Source organism: Schistocerca cancellata, chromosome 12, assembly GCF_023864275.1.
Source record: "Schistocerca cancellata isolate TAMUIC-IGC-003103 chromosome 12, iqSchCanc2.1, whole genome shotgun sequence".
Classification (NCBI taxonomy): domain Eukaryota; kingdom Metazoa; phylum Arthropoda; class Insecta; order Orthoptera; family Acrididae; genus Schistocerca; species Schistocerca cancellata.
Window position 1 is genome coordinate 73,176,721 of NC_064637.1, and position 16,264 is coordinate 73,192,984.

The window sequence follows — 16,264 nt, forward strand, 5'->3', positions numbered from 1 at the left end:
AGATCCTTGAGCGTCATGCACTCCGCCTCGCCTTCCGTATACGCCTCCCGTCCCCCACGCGGATCCTCTATGATCTCATTCCTTTCCCCCATCTGCTCCTATTCCTCGAACATATCCGTATCCTCTACACCTCCCGCCGTCTTGAACCCCCTCACCCCCTGGTTGCTCCTCTGCTCTCCCATCCCCACCCCCTGCCACGTCTTCACCGTTGTGTCCCCCCTACTCTCCATCTCTGCACCCTACATCTCCTTTCCCAAGGTGGCTTCCATCAACTCCCCCTCCCGGATGATGCCCTCTCTCCCTCCATTTATCCTTCCTATCAACTCTGATCCTCACCCCCCTCCTTTCCTCCATCCTTTCCCTGGGCTCCCTCTTCCTCCCCCCTTCCATCCTGTGTTTTCTCACCGCCTATCCTCTCCCTATCTCCTTTCTCCCCCCCCCCCCCCCGAGTCCTTTTGCACTCCCCTCCTCTGGCTTCCTGGCACGTCTGCTCAGCACCCCTCCTCTTCCATTGGCTCCTTTCCCCCCTCCCCCTTCACTTTTCCTATCCTTCCCCCTTCCCTTTTTCCCGTCATCTGCCCAGTTTCCCCCCACCTGCTCTCGGATATGGTATGTCATATTTGTGCCAACTTTTAGTGCAGTGTTTAAGTGAGTGTTCAGTGTTGTGCGTCCTTCCACAGTGTTGCGAACAGAAATCATGCTGTCGCTGGGTGTGCTTTTTATATCTCTTGCGAACAGAACCCAGACTGTCGCCGTGTTTTTTTAATTGTCTGTCTATTATTTTTTCTGCTTCCTGTGTATTTTATTAGCATCATCCACCCTGTGTTTTATGTTTTAAGCTCCAGAATTTTTCTGCCATTTTACCTTTAAGTCACCAATTTTATCGCCAACTGTTATTATTTTTTTATTATCTTCATCTCTTTAAAACAAATTCTGTAGGCTGAAGAGCAGCGTAATAAGCTGCTGCCAGCCCGCCCCCTTTAGGGGGAATCGAAACTCAATAAAGGAAAAAAAAAAATAAAGCGCTGTCAGCCGTCTTGAACCCCCTCACCCCCTGGTTGCTCCTCTCCTCTCCCATCCCCGCCCCCTGCCACGTCTTCACTGTTGTGTCCCCCCTACCCTCCACTTCTACACCCTACATCTCCTTTCCCAAGGTGGCTTCCATCAACTCCCCCTCCTGGATGATGCCCTCTCTCCCTCCATTTATCCCTCCTATCAACTCTGATCCTCACTCCCCCTCCTTTCCTCTGTCCTTTTCCCGGGCTCCCTCTCCCTCCCTTCCATCCTCTTTCTTCCCCACCTCCCCTCTCTTTGCCCCCTTCTTTCCCCCGAGTCCTTTTACATTTCCCTCCTCTGCCTCCTCTCATTCCCTCTCGCGTCTGTCCTTCTCCCCCTTTATTAGTCCTCTCCCTCCTTGGTTCCCCCCCCTTTTTTTCGTTTTTTTCCCTTCCTCCCTCCTTGTTCTTCCCACTCCTCCAGGTCCCCCCCCCCCCCCCCCATCTGCCTTTGGCTCGGGAGTGTCATCTTTGTGCCGCCATTTTCGTGCAGTGTTCTACATTGAGTGTTCTACATTGAGTGTTCTACATTGAGTGTTCTACATTGAGTGTTCTACAGTGAGTGTTCTACAGTGAGTGTTCTACAATGAGTGTTCTACAATGAGTGTTTTACAGTGAGTGTTCCGTGTTGTGTTTTTTGGGAAGTGTTGCGAACGGCCGTCATACTGTCGCTGGGTGTGCCTTTTATCTCTCGCGAACAGAAATCAGACTGTCGCCGTGTTTTTTTAATTGTGTGTGTACTATGTTACTTGTCTGATTCCTGTGTCTTTTATTAACGTTGCCAACCCCTTTTGCTTTCTGTTTTAACTTTCTGCATTTTTCCGCCATTTTACACTTGACGTCACTGTTTTATCGCCTGCTTTTCTTGTTTCTTTTCTTCTTCCGTTTTTTAAAATAAAAGTCTGTAGGCTGTAGAGCAGCGTACTAAGCTGCTGCACAGCCCGCCCCCTTCGGGGGGAATTGCAAATCAATAAAAGGAAAAAAAAGGAAAAAGCGCTGCCAGCGAGTATAATCGTTGCGTGAGTCTCGACACATCGCCTCGACAACAGACAGCGTGTTTACCGTTCTTTGTTTTCATTACTAGTGGACGTCTTGGATTCGTTTGGTTGTCTCTGTCACTCCGTTGCTTCTTGTGTGTCGTCGTCGTAAGGTCTCTCTCCATCGTCCGTCGTTGTTTCGTGTCCGTCCTTTCCGTCCGTTTGTTTGTCCGCTGGCCGTCCTCCGTGTGGTCCCGCCGCGCTTTCGCGGCCGCCCCGCGACCGTTCCGATCGCGGTCACAACAGCCTCCACGGCCTGTTCGGGCGAAGTTAATTTAACGACCCTAGGAGGTGTGAACCACTACATTACAGAACTGTTTATTTGCGGTTTTCTTTTTACTTACTCATATTTACTGGAGAAAGTCGTGTTCTTTAAGAACAAAAAAACTGCTAGTAAACTGCAGAAGACCGACCTTCTGTAGAAAAAAAAGGACGTCAAGTTTCCTTCACTACACTTCCAGTTAAATCAGTGATTGTGGAACATAGAAAACGTGTATGGAATGTAATACCTACATTATTTAACGTAGTTGATATACTACTGCAACTGTAGCTGAATGAAACCAGCGGACTGGCATGATAATGAAAGAATAAAAGCAATGAAACTGTTTCCCAACACGGAAGAAACCAATTCTAAAATTGTTGATGCATCTGAGCCACAAACGGCAAGAATTTTAAACATATTCGCTACGGAAGCCGCGCGGAGTGGGTGCTCGGTCTAGGGCGCCATGTCATGGCGTGTGTGTGTGTGTGTGTGTGTGTGTGTGTGTGTGTGTGTGTATGTTTTGTTCTTAGCATAAGTTAGTTTAAGTAGTCTAGGGACCGATGACATCAGCAGTTTGGTCCCTTAGGGATTCAGACATTTCAACATTTTGTTTTTTCACTTCTGAAGCACAAGTAATTACATTTACAAAAACATATATGTTTAAAAAGTCGAGTGAATTGTAATACTATGATAAATATTAGGCTCCGTACAAAGAAGTATCAAGAAAAGTGCCTATCATAATAAGAACAGCCAACAAAAGAAAAATATTATTCTAATGAATGAAATACGTGTTTATATTGTTTTCAGCGGAGTAAGATGCAATTACAAACATACTCGAAACTATTTCTTCATCATTAAGTTGTAGATTGTCACTGAATCATGGAGATTCGGCTGTTTTAACATGTATTTCATGGTCATTCATGTCTCTCGACAATTTACTCATGTTTCGAACGCAAAATGTAATAATTATTTCGCTAATGAACTAGAAAAACAATTAAAAACAAACTTTAACTTTACGGCTGCTTTCTCGCCGCTTGGGGCGCTAGTGTCGCAGCAAGTGTCAGACGTTAACAATTTTCACGGCAGCGAATATCGTGACTGTATATGTGAGACTGTCGCAAAGCAATATCGCTAAGATTTTAATACAAAAAGCGAAATCAGTATATCGTGTATCCTAGCCAAGTAAATTCACTGTTAGTCTGTATTCATAAAGATAAGATTGCAGTGCTTGATTGTGTCACTGACATAAACTTCCGATAATAAATCTGTCACTGAGTTAATAAAAAAAAAACTGTGTCATCTATTGCCTCTTTGATTTACTACGAAAATAACAGCGCCATCTGTTGGTTCTTTGGTGTACTGCAATGTGGCAATTAAACACTCGAGCTAATAAGGTGAGTTGACGATATTAGACAAAATTTTAAATTACAGTCCAGTTTTTTTCGTGTTCCTATTTCTATGGAATAAAGCTTTTATGTTGCCGCCCAGCTACTCTCAAGTTACCTGTGGGAACGCCTTGAAAATTTGTGTAGTAGTCTTGGAAATGAGCGTATTCACATAGACAGTCGTGAGTACCCGGCGTTACCTAGGTACGTGTTTATTCCAGGATTCTGCTAGCCCATCTCCACCCCTCTCCTCTCTTTCTGTCCACCTTCTTCCCCTACTTCTCTCCTTCCCTCCCTCTCCACTCGTCTTTCCCTTTACTGTCCACTTCCTCCCATCTGTGCCTGTCTTCTCCTTTCCTCTCTTCTCTCCCCTCATTATTACTGGTGCTTCTTACCACTACATTATTTCTTTCCAGTTTGTAACTAATACGTGTACAAAATTTGACTGAAATAATTCCAGTGGTTTAGGACGAGCTTTTCACACTTGGCTTTGCCCACATACGCATATGTCAAACATATTTCACACATATTTAACATATTTCACGCGTATTGTACACACATTTCACCTTTAACCGTAACGAATTTCGCTCTGCAGTTTTATTTTCACGCAGCTCCATATTTATGACATCATGTCTTCTGAACTATGTGCTGAACGATGATACAATTTTGCAGTTACATCCAGTGGTGTACGTTTTTACTGCCTGCGAAGTGTGTTATGAATACAGTCAGTAATAAAGAAATTATTCATTAAAACGACATGCATGTTACAGAACTTTCTCACGCATCTGTTTTTATGAAGCAGTATCTCCTGAACAAGGTGTCGTACAATGATACATTTTCGTAGGTACATTTGGCACCAGATGTGTGTGTTGTCTGAGAAAAGTGTTGCGACTAGAGTTAGTAGTGCCGGCCGCGGTGGCCTAGCGGTTCTAGGCGCTCAGTCCGGAACCGCGCGACTGCTACGGTCGCAGGTTCGAATCCTGCCTCGGGCATGGATGTGTGTGATGTCCTTAGGTTAGTTAGGTTTAAGTAGTTCTAAGTTCTAGGGGACTGATGATCACAGATGTTAAGTCCCATAGTGCTCAGAGCCATTTGAACCATTTTGAAGAGTTAGTAGCAATGAAGTAATAAATTTGAACGTCTTCCATGATGCGGTAATTTTTCACGAATTCAGTGATTATAATGTCGTACCTCCTGAACTAGGTGCCATACAATGTCGCAACTTTGCATGTACATTCAGTGGTAGGTGTGAAAAATGCTTACAAAGTGCAGTAACGAAGTAATAAATCATAACGCTATGCTTCACGTGGCTGTTTTACTGCGTGAACGGCGAAAATATAGTAAGCGACAAACATTATCCTTTTCATTTTGCGCGGATTGTCAACGAGAAAAGTTTCGTAAAGGTTTTAAATTATGTGTAAGGTTTATTGCTAGTCCCTTAGCGTTCTCTTTCTCAGATACTGTCGTCGACTACACTGATTTTTTACCCCCGCCCCTTTGATAGGTTGGTGGTTATGAAACTTCCTGACACATTAAAACTGTGTGCCGGTCCGAGACTCGAGCTCGGGACCTTTGCTTTTCGCGGGCAAGCGCTCTACCACCTGAGCTACCCAAGCACGACTCACGACCTGTCGTCATAGCTTCAGTTCTGCCAGTACCTCGTCTCCTACCTTCCAAACTTCACAGAAGCTCTCCTGCGAGGAAGGTATCGCAGACATGTTGATTGTTCAGACATGTCACTAAACCCGCCCAAAGATATAAACAACCATGAATCAGCAGCGCCTATTAGACGGAGGGGGTCCGACAACCGACCAGTTCCAGTCATTCCATTAGAAAGTGGGTACACGGCTCGTGTTGTTTGCAGTTCAACCATGCCTAGACGGTCAATACCGCCGTTAGATCGCGTCCACATTGTTACTTTGCGCCAGGAAGAGCTCTCAATAATGGAAGTGTCCAGGCGTCTCGGAATGAACCAAAGCGGTGTTGTTCGGACATGGAGGAGATACAGAGAGACTGGAACTGTCGATGACATTCCACGCTCAGGCCGCCCAAGGGCTACTACTGCAGTCCATGACCGCTACCTACGGATTATGGCTCGGAGCAACCCTGACAGCAACGCCACCTTGTTGAAAAATGCTTTTCGTGCAGCAACAGGACGTCGTGTTACATCTCAAACTGTGCGCAATAGGCTGCGTGATGCGCAACTTCAATCTCGACGTCCATGGCGAGATCCGTCTTTACAACCACGACACCAAGCAGCGCGGTACAGATGGGCCCAACAACATGCCAAATGGACCGCTCAGGATTGGCATCAATTTCTCTTCACCGATGAGTGTCGCATATGCCGTCAACCAGACAATCGTCGGAGACGCGTTTGGAGGCAATTCGGTCAGGCTGAACGCCTTAGACACACTGCCCAGTGAGTGCAGCAAGGGGTAGGTTCCCTGCTGTTTTCTGGGGCCGCCGTACGCTGCAGGTGGTCATGGAAGGCGCCGTAACGGCTGTACGATACGTAAATGCCATCCTCCGACTGATAGTGCAACCATATCGGCAGCGTACTGGCGAGGCATTAGTATTCATGGACGACATTTCGTGCCCCCATCGAGCACATCTTGTGAATGAATTTCTTCAGGTTAACATCGCTCGAGTAGAGTGGCCAACATGCTCTCCAGACGTGAACCCTATCGATCATGCCTGGGATAGATTGAAAAGGGCTGTTTTTGGACGACGAGACCCACCAACAAATGGGGCAAATGGCTCGGAGCACTATGGGACTTAACTATTGTGGTCATCAGTCCCCTAGAACTTAGAACTACTTAAACCTAACTAACCTAAGGACATCACACACACCCATGCCCGAGGCAGGATTCGAACCTGCGACCGCAGCAGTCGCGCAGTTCCGGACTGCGCGCCTAGAACCGCTAGACCACCGCGGCCGGCGAGACCCACTAACCACTCTGAGGGATCTACGCCGAATCGCCGTTGAGGAGTGGGACAATCTGGACCAACAGTGCCTTGATGCACTTGTTTATAGTGTGCCACGACGAATACAGGCATGCATCAGTGCAAGACGACCTGCTACTTGGTATTAGAGGTACCAAAAAAATGGTTCAAATGGCTCTGAGCACTATGGGACTCAACTGCTGCGGTCATCAGTCCCCTAGAACTTAGAACTACTTAAACCTAACTAACCTAAGGACATCACACACACCCATGCCCGAGGCAGGATTCGAACCTGCGACCGTAGCAGTATTAGAGGTACCGGTGTGTACAGCAACCTGGACCACGGCCTCTGAAGGTCTCGCTGTAGGATGGTAAAACATGCAATGTGTGGTTTTGGTGAGCAATAAAAAGGGAGGGAATGTAGTTTATGTTGATCTCTATTCCAATTTTTTGTACAGGTTCCGGAACTCTCGGAACCCACGTGTGAAAAACTTTTTTTTATATGTATATACATATATATATATCTATTTATATAATCTGTATGGATATACACTGAAGTGCCAAAGAAACAGCTATAGGCATGCGTATTCAAATACAGAGATACGTAAACAGGCAGAATACGGCGCAGCGATCGGCAACGCCTATATAAAACAAGTGTTTGGTTACTGCTGCTACAATGGTAGGTTATCAAGATTTAAGTGAGTCGGCGCACGAGCGATGGGACAATGGATCTCCGAGGTAGCGATGGAGTGGGGATGGTCCCGTACGAACATTTCATTCCAGGAGTGATTATGAAGAATCCGGTAAAATATCGAATCCCCAACATCGCTTTGCGCTGAAAAGATCCTGCAAGAACTGGACCAGCGACGACTGAAGAGAATCGTTGAACGTGACAGAAGTGCAACCCTTCCGCAGATTGCCGCAGATTTCAATGCTGGGCCATCAAGAAGTGTCAGTGTGTGAACCGTTCAAAGGAACATCATCGATATGGGCTTTCGGAGTCGAAGGCCCACTCGTTTACTCTTGACAACTGTACGACACAAAGGTTTACGCCTCGCCTGCGCCTGTCAACACCGACATTGGAATGTTGGTGACTTTAAACATGTTGCCTGGACGGAAAAATCTTATTTCGAATTTTATCCAGCGTATATATGTGTGTGGGTATGGAGACAACCTTATGAATCCATGTTCTCTGCATATGAGCAGGGGACTGTTTAAGGTGGTGAAGGTTCTGCAGTGGTGTGGGGCGTGTGCAGTTGGAGTGATATGAGACCCCTGATATGTCTAGATACTGCTCTGACAGGTGACACGTACGTAAGCATCGTGTCTGATCACCTGCATCCATTCATGTACATTGTGCATTCCGACGGACTTGGGCAATTCCAGCAGGACAGTGCTACCCTCCACACGTCCAGAACTGCTACAGAATGGCTCCAGGAACAGTATTCTCAGTCCAAACACTTCCACTTTCACTGCCCACCGAACTCCCAGAACATGAACATTACTGAGCATATTTGGGATGTGTTGCAATGTGCTGTTCAGAAGAGATCTCCTCTCGCTCGTACTCTTACGGATTTATGGACAGCCCTGCATTATTCTTGGTGTCAATTCCTTCTAGCACTACTTCAGACATTAGTCGAGTTTATGCCACGTCGTGTTGCGGCACTTCTGCGTTCTCGCAGGGGCCCTACCTCCGATATAAGGTTGGTGTTACCAGTTTATTTGGCTCTTCAGTGTAGATTATGTAAATAAAAAATTAGAAAAACGGATGGTCGGATCCCTACGAAATGAAAGCCAGTGACTTAATAACCTTCTGTCACTGCTGTGCACAACGACGAACATCGGCGCTTCCAGATACTGGTGTGGGCGTCACCTGATGTCGACCCGACTGCCGCCCCCGCTCGCGGCACTTACTGCCACGACGCTGCGACGACAAATTGAATTACGCACCCATCTCGGCCGATGACAGCAAGAACTTGTCCCGCGACGTGGAAATGTCAGAAGCCGTAGGCCACTGACGCTCTAGGAAGGGCTTCATCACAGCCCTTCATCTGTTTAAGGACGGGAGGGCCCGGGTACTCCGCGGCAGGCATCCTAACAAGCCGAAATTTCTCTAGTTTCACTGTCACGGCCACATCGCAAAAAGAAACTCCCCAAAAACTATGCATCACTTACGTATATACGAATGTGTGAGGTCTCACATTCATGGAGAACAGAGAATGACACAACAAGCCTCATGAAACGAAAAAGTAATTTTACTGTAAAATAAAAAATAACAAAAATTAAAAGTCAACTTTCTGAAAGTGCACATCTTCGAACATTGTCAAATGCAGCGTAACACGTAACGAAAATTTGGTTGCGGATTAAAATTACTTGCCACCAGGTGTGCTGCAGAACTTCCTATAAGCGTGTCAGATTAAACACCTTTCAGCCGTCTAGTTTCCAAACTTATTTTACACTACTGGCCATTAAAATTGTTACACCACGAAGAAGACGTGCTACAGACGCGAAATTTAACCGACAGGAAGAAGATACTGTGATATGCAAGTGATTAGCTTTTCAGAGCCTTCACACAATGTTGGCGCAGGTGGCGACACCTACAACGTGCTGACATGAGGAAAGTTTCCAATCGATTTCTCATACACAAACAGCAGTTGACCGGCGTTGCCTGGTGAAACGTTGTTGTGATGGCTCGTGTAAGGAGGAGCAATGCGTACGTTTCCGACTTTGATAAAGGTCGGATTGTAGCCTATCGCGACTGCGGTTTATCGTATCGCGACTTTGCTGCTCTCGTTGGTCGAGATCCAATGACTGTTAGCAGAATATGGAATCGGTGGGTTCAGGAGGGTAATAAGGAACGCCGTGCTGGATCCCAACGGCATCGTATCACTAGCTGTCGAGATGACAGGCATCTTATCCGCATGACTGTAACGGATCGTGCAGCCACGTCTCGATCCCTGAGTGAACAGATGGGGACGTTTGCAAGACGACAACCATCTGCACGAACAGTTCGACGACGTTTGCAGCAGCATGGACTATCAGCTCTGAGACCATGGCTGCGGTTACCCTTGACGCTGCATCACAGACAGGAGCGCCTGCGATGGTGTACTCAACGACGAACCCGGGTGCACGAATGGCAAAACGTCATTTTTTCGGATGTAACGTTTCTGTTTACAGCATCCGTGTTTGGCGACATCGCGGTGAATGCACAGTGGAAACGTGTATTCGTCGCCGCCATACTGGCGTATCACCCGGCGTGATGGTATGGGGTGCCATTGGTTACACGTCTCGGTCAGTTCTTGTTCGCATTGATAGCACTTTGAACAGTGGACGTTACATTTCAGATGTGTTCCGACCCGTGGCTCTACCCTTCATTCGATCCCTGCGAAACCCTACATTTCAGCAGGATAATGCACGACCGCATGTTGCAGGTCCTGTACGGACCTTTTTGGATACAGAAAATGTTCGACTGCTGCCATGGCCAGCACATTCTCCAGATCTCTCACCAATTGAAAACATTTGGTGAATGGTGGCCGAGCAACTGGCTCGTCACAATAGGCCAGTCACGACTCTTGATGAACTGTGGTACCGTGTTGAAGCTGCATGGGCAACTAACTGTACCTGTACACGCCATCCAAGCTCTGTTTGACTCAATGCCCAGGCGTATCAAGGCTGTTATTACGGCCAGAGGTGGTTGTTCTGGGTACTGGTTTCTCTGGATCTATGCACTCAAATTGCGTGAAAATGTAATCACATGTCAGTTTTAGTATAATATATTTGTCCAATGAATACCCGTTTATCATCTGTTTTCTTCTTGGCGTAGCAATTTTAATGGCCAGTAGTGTATTTGGCTACCAGTGTCAGCGTTTTACTACGCAATCCTCAGCCTCCTGACCGACGTGTAGGAAGATTCTATCTCGGTTCTGATCATAACAGGGTCCAGAAATACTGGTACTAGTCGATTTTTGCTACAGCGGTCACTTCAACCGTCATTTACTAATCAGAACGAAGGTAGAATCCTCCTACACGTCGATCAGGGGTCTGAAGATGGGTTAGTAAAACGCTGAAACTTTAAGCCAAATAAAATAAGTTTGGAAACTAGACAGATGGAAGGTGTACAATTTGACATCCTGCATGGAACATCTGAGTCCTGCAACCAACTCTAAAAAGATGGACATACAGAAACTTCCCCTAAGTTTTGAAAGCAGGAAAGGAACGCACTGGTGGAAGAATACCTCATAAATGTAGTATGATTACATCAGTGAGTGACAGTTCTTATCAGTCATCTGAAATAAGTACCCAGCTTTAACAATTTTTCAGTATACCAACATGTACAGATATACTCTGCAATCTACCGATTGGTGCGTAGCGATTGTACCACTACTATCTGTCACTCCGTTTCGTGTTCCACTCGCAAATAAAGCGAGCGAAAAAGACTGTCTATAGGATGTTTCACAACTGATGTTACACACTTCTAGACGTTGTAGAGGGGACTTAGTAGATAAAGTTTTACGCAGGAACTCATGTCCGGAAATGTCTTCCAACGACGCTACAGAGCGGGAAAGTTCAATAAGTGAGGTGTGTTTCACACTAGCGAAGATGAACAATCGCTCATATCTCCTCAGGTATGCATTTAGTGCCCGTTTTTAGTGGTCATTTTTTCCTTGTTTGGTCCATATTACCACCTCTGGAAGTTGCCTACCCTGTAATTTTAGCAACCACAGTACCAGTACATGTAATCCACTGTCTTAGAGATATGAGAACGGTTTTCGCTTACACTTTTCGACTCGTTCGTTTCTGGCACAGAGACCTTTACGTGAAACTGACACATTTATCCTTCTCCATCATCCTAAAAAGTTTGTAACATTATCACATTATACATAAACATACAGGAGCTGACGCCTATAACTTTGCCGATCTGTAACGTCGTTGAATGACGTTTCCGGCAAGGGTTAACATGTAAAACTTGATCTACTAGGTCCCCTCTACACTCTGTAGAATGTATAACATGGATTGTGAAACACCCTGAATATTCCTTCGTACGAACCCTAATTTCTCTTTAACTTTTCTTTATACGGGGGTAATCCCAAAAGTAAGGTCTATTTTCTTCAAAAAATGGCTCTGAGCACTATGGGACTCAACTGCTGTGGTCATAAGTCCCCTAGAACTTAGAACTACTTAAACCTAACTAACCTAAGGACATCACACACATCCATGCCCGAGGCAGGATTCGAACCTGCGGCCGTAGCGGTATTGCGGTTCCAGACTGTAGCGCCTTTAACCGCTCGGCCACTCCGGCCGGCTCTATTTTTTTTTTATAAGTAAATAGACCTTTTTATTTCTGCAATGGTTTACATGAGTTTACAGCTTGAACATATAACTATTTTTCGACATGATCATCATTTCTGTCGATGCACTTTTGTAGACGATGTGGCAGTTTTTGTATGCCGATGTCATACAAGCCCGCCGCCATGCTGTTCAGAAAGTTATGAACCTCTTCTTTCACCTCGTCGTCGGAGCTGAATGTTCTTTTAACCCAGGGAACAGGTGATAGTCACTGGGCGCCAAGTCAGAACTATAGGGTGGGTGGGTGATTATGTTCCACTTAAACTTAGCAGGAGAGCAACGGTTTGCCGAGCGATGTGTGGGCGAGCGTTGTTATGGAGAATGTGTACGCCCTTGCTCAACATTCTTCTTATCCGATTCTGAATTGCCCGTTTAAGTTTTTTCAAAGTCTCCCACTACATGTCAGAGTTAATTGTGGTCCCAGCGATTCAGCTCCGACGATGAGTTGCAAGAAGAGGTTTATAACTTTTTGAACAGCTTGGCGGCGAGCTGGTATGATATGGGCATACAAAAGCTGCCACGTCGTCTACAAAAAGGCATCGACAGAAATGGTGATTATGTCGAAAAATAGCTAAATGTTCAAGTTGTAAACTGACGTAAACCATTGTAGAAATAAAGAGGTCTATGTACTTATAAAAAATAAGAGACCTTACTTTTGGGATTGCCCTCGTAGTCCTTACGCGAAATAGTACGTTGGCGGCAATAGAATCGTTGTGCGTTCAGCTTCAAACGCCTGTTTCGTCAAAAGAATTTCTGCTTCCCTTCAGGAACTTCCATTTGACTTCTCGAAGCATCTTCATAATATTCGCGTGTTGATCGAAGCTATCGGTAACAAATCTAGCAGCACGCCACTGAATTGTTAAGATGTCTTCCTTTAATCCGACCTGGTTGAAGTACCAAACACCTGAGCTGTACTCGAGAGTGTGTCGCAGTACTGTTCTACGTACACGCGGTCTCCTTTAGAAATGGGAAACACTTTCCTAAAATTCTCCCAATAAAACGAAGTCGACCATTCGCCTTCCCTACTACCGCCCTCATCTGCTCGTTCCATTTTATGTGGCTTTGCAACGTTACAAGCAGCTACAAATTCTCCTCCTCTACGGCCGTGGTACAGCAACCGTGATATATTTCCAGGAGAAAAAAAACCAGTTTAGGTTGCAAAAATAGAGTACTCTTGAAACTTCCTGGCAGATTAAAACTGTGTGCCGGACTGAGACTCGAACTCGGGATCTTTGCCTTTTGCGGGCAAGTGCTCTACCAACTGGGCTACCCAAGCACCCTCACAGCTTTAATTCCGCCAGTATCTCGTCTACTACCTTCCAAACCTCACAGAAGCTCTTCAGCGAACCATGCAGAACTAGCACTCCTGGAAGAAAAGGATATTGCGGAGACATGGCTTAGCCACAACCTACGGGATGTTTCCAGAATGAGATTTTCAGTCTGCAGCGGAGTGTGCGCTGATATTAAACTTCCTGGAAGATTAAAACTGTGTGCCGGACCAAGACTCGAACTCAGGACATTTGCCTTTCGCGGGGAAGTGCTCTACCATCTGAACTACCCAAGCAGAAGCTCTTCTGCGAAGTTTGGAAGGTAGGAGACGAGGTATCGTACTGCAGAATTGAAGCTGTGAGGATGGGTCGTGAGTCGTGCTTGGGTTACTCAAATGGTAGAGCACTTACCGCGAAAGTCAAATGTCCCGAGTTCGAATCTCGGTCCGGCACACAATTTTAATCTGCCAGCAAGTTTCACTTACATTGGCGTAGCCGACCGCAGCGCCGTGTTCTGCCTGTTTACATATCTCTGCATTTCAATACGCATGCCGGTACCAGTTTCTTTGGCGCTTCAGTGTAATAGAGGTCCAGCTTCCGTAGTAAATACTGAGTCTGTAATAATAAAAAAACTCTTTGTTATACAAGCTATCATTAATTAAAAGGCTTTAAATTGCTGTGTGGCTGCTGTTGCTGTGTAAAGGGACGTGAAATATTTTGTAATATTTGAAATTGCCGCGTATTGGTTGCTGATTGTTGCACAACCTCGATGTTCTGTTTACTGCGGCGCGGCAACTATAAATTGTTACAAATTGTTTAAATGTTCAAAACAGTCACTTGAGGGATCGGATTGTTACTTTCAATAATAACAAAGCTGACATTTCATACATATATTAGCAATTACAACATACACACCTCAATGTAAATGGCTCTTTCTCCAAGAATAGCGAAAACAATGTGGGACAGAAGACGTAGCAGCTATTACGACCGCTTCTTTTGTGGAACAAAAAAAAAAAGATATAACTGCAGTTTTCAGGAATCATGGCTATATTGTTCAGATTACGTCTCTGATGAAAATAATTACTGCACACCTCAAACATTGTAGTAATAAGTCACAAAAGTTGCGCAGTCTTTACTGTACAAACTTGGAGACGTTGTACGCCTACGTATCTCCTATGCAGGGATCTTGAAGACAAGATTAGACTGATTACAGTACGTATAGAGGTATTAGAACGCTCATTGTTCCCGTACTCTGTACGCGTTTGGAGTGGGAACGATGCCAAATGGTGATTACATGCTATGTAGCCTCTGTCATACAGTTCACAGCGGTTTGCATAGTAGATACGTCATATAGAAGTGAAGCTGTGAGACGGATGCGTGAGTCTTGCCTGGATAGCTAAGTTATTAAGAAAACTGCGATAGGCAAGGTTTTTGGGGTCGTATCTCAGTCCGGAACACAGCTTTTATATGGCAGCAAGTGCAAAAGCGGCACTCACTTCGATACAGAGAGACTCATTCCGGAGATAAGGTGAAGTCTTTGTAACGTATGATCAAGGACATACTAAAACTACGCTCACACGGGGCGAGTCAGCGAACGTTGACGTGGATCTGTAAGAGTTCTGTGATGTCGCTTCTTGGTATTCCAAGTTGGGGAGCCGCTGCCCCGCGTGAATCACAAAGTAAGTGCTGCGAAATCTCAGCAATGTATTACGAAATGTTGTGAATAGGTTCGACGCAAGAACGCCCTCGATCGAAGAGCAGAACTACTGAGACGCCATATTGTATTTGTCGGTTTTTGTGTTCTAACGTACACCCTATGAATAAACGCTGTTTCTAAATAGCAGAACATTGAGAATATCTCAAAAGCACGTCTTGTTGGTACGATTAGTTGCAGTACACTGACGGGAAATGTCATAAAATAATTTGCGTTCTCTGTTATTGTCGTGTTAGAACTCGCATGTAATGAAGTTTACTGTGTTGTTCACGTCGGTGAGGTTGAGCGTATTTGTCATAGGTAGAGTGACCTTAATTGTAACTCAAAAAATGCGACCCATATTTACGTAAACATTACGGTGTCCGTTAGTATGCAGTAACAGAGCTTAGACATCCATTCGATTTCGGAGGTCAAGGAATTAAATGTCGAACAATTATTATTCTTCTTAGAAATTTGCTTCAAGAGATAAATTAACGCCGGCCAATGTGGCCGAGCGGTTCTAGGCGCTACAGTGTGGAACCGCACGATCGCTACGGTCGCAGGTTCGAATCCTGCCTCGGGCATAGGTGTGTGTGATGTCCTTAGGTTAGTTAGGTTTAAGTAGTTCTAAGTTCTAGGGGACTGATGACCTCAGAAGTTAAGTCCCATAGTGCTCAGAGCCATTTTTGATAAATTGACCATGCAAGCTGCAGGTTCTCCTGAGGTTCCAATATACATCTGTTAGCTTAGTTTACGCGAGTACTACCAGTACGGGAACTTCATACTTAGTTGTCATTGAAATGAAACACCAACGTACATTTTATTTCCTTACATAAATTTAGTTATATTATCTTAATTGTGTACCATTTTTAAATCTTCCTTTTACAATCGTAAGTTTTTCTTCTTTGTTATGTATTTTAACTTCAAAATCTCAATAACTTTCTGCCGTTAACAATAAAAATTCCTTTTTCCGCATATCTGTGATACGTCCGTCTGACGCCTCAGACAGAAGTAGTTCAGTATCTTCTTTCATTCCGCGACTCGTAGAGGTAACGCTCGTTTTACAATAATTCCCGTAAACGTGACGTCATTTTGACGTCACACACTATCGACGACAGCCGGCCAAGGTGACCGAGCGGTTGTAGGCGCTACAGTCTGGAACCGTACGACCGCTACGGTCACAGGTTCGAATCCTGCCTCGGGCATGTGTGTGTGTGATGTCCTTAGGTTAATTAGGATTAAGTAGTTCTAAGTTCTAGGGGACTGATGACCTTA